General features: G+C 32.2%; 1 non-coding gene across 1 annotated transcript; it reads right to left on the minus strand.

Annotated features, from left to right (window-relative positions):
• Nucleotides 1-992: 992 nt before the first annotated feature.
• On the minus strand, nucleotides 993-1,074 carry TRNAS-UGA (transfer RNA serine (anticodon UGA)). The gene has a single exon. It is a non-coding gene; the product is annotated as a tRNA-Ser (tRNA).
• Nucleotides 1,075-1,710: the final 636 nt, after the last annotated feature.

Raw genomic sequence — 1,710 nt, forward strand, 5'->3', positions numbered from 1 at the left:
ATATAAGGAGTATTTTCCCCCAAGTCCAGTATAAGAGGTTCGACCATATAACATCTTGTTCAAAAGCTAATTGAATTACCCCCTGTTCTTCATCTCCAGTCGCCTCACCAAGATAACAGGTAATGATTATATACCTTATTTATTATGCCTTATTTATCTCACGTTTTGTACAAAAATAATCAGTTATTATCATATCCTTGTAATTAGTAGAGATAAAAGTCATTAGCTTAAGTTTTCAAACAAGGTAGAGGGACATAAAGATAAATAATGATGACATAAAAGTGATTAAATTGACTATATATATATATATATATATATATATATATATATATATATATATATATATATATATATATATATACATATACGAAGTACAGAGGAGTGGCTATTTTGCCGACTCTTGGCCGCTTGTGGGGTGAACCGTTACGTTGCCGACTGGGTTATTTTCGAAAGTTTATTTCTGCTGGCGACGCCCTTGGGTTAGGATGAGGTAGGCTGGTAGCTTGGGGTTAGGTAAGGTTGATCAATCTTGTCGGCAAAATACCATTTCGACCTACCATTACCGACTTGTCGGCAAAATAACCACAACTGAGATGATATAAATTGATCTGGAAAGCTTAAACGAGTTTAATATGGCTCTCTCTCTCTCTCTCTCTCTCTCTCTCTCTCTCTCTCTCTCTCTCTCTCTCTCTCTCTCTCTCTCTCTTAACCTTTATATATATATATATATATATATATATATATATATATATATATATATATATATATATATAAACTAGGCTATTTAAGTAACTCCTAGGCTACTTCAGTAAACTTTAATATTGCATAACCATTTGAGTAAGGCAATGAAAGGAGAACAAGTTCCTAATCATATGCCTATGTTTACGTTTACTTATATATACAATAAGGGTTGGAAATCGTACACTTGAAGGGGTTTCCATCTCTTATAGAAATGGGAAGAAAAACAGAAAGAAAAAATAAAACATGTACACCGCTGCGGACAGGATTCGAACCTGTGCGGGCAGAGCCCAATGGATTTCAAGTCCATCTCCTTAACCACTCGGACACCGCAGCTCTGAGTACGGGCTTGTGTGTGTGTTTTGAATTCCCTCTGTGTGTGTGTGTGTGTGTGTGTGTGTGTGTGAATATATATTTTACATTTTTTCTACCAAATCCAAAAAAAAATGTCAGTGAAAATGAGTCTTGACTGAGGCAATTCTATCCCAGAAAAGGTAATCATATGTATGATCTAATCAATATATATATATATACATATATATATATATATATATATATATATATATATATATATATATATATATATATATATATCTTTAATAAAACAAGAAAAATGCTTCAGCATTAAATGATCTACATAAGCCATTGGTTTTTTTAAAGATATATTATTATAATTATCATTTGAACTTTGAAGAACAAAGAGACGAAAGTCATTCAATAAAACAGATATAAGTAGAAACTTTATGGCCCTTAATATGATATACTACGTGTCTGACCTACATCAGAGCCTCCCTAAATGAATTATGATAATTATAACTATTAAACACGACAATTTAATCCTATAAATCAACTTATATAATGCCAGTGGTAGTGTGAGATAGCGCGTATCATGTCAGAGATCACAAGTTCCTCCAAAATTAATTGAATTAAGCATTAACAGATTCCATAGCAATCAAGGTCGTACTTAAACTC

This window comes from Panulirus ornatus, chromosome 71 (assembly GCF_036320965.1).
Source record: "Panulirus ornatus isolate Po-2019 chromosome 71, ASM3632096v1, whole genome shotgun sequence".
NCBI classification, from domain to species: Eukaryota; Metazoa; Arthropoda; class Malacostraca; order Decapoda; family Palinuridae; genus Panulirus; species Panulirus ornatus.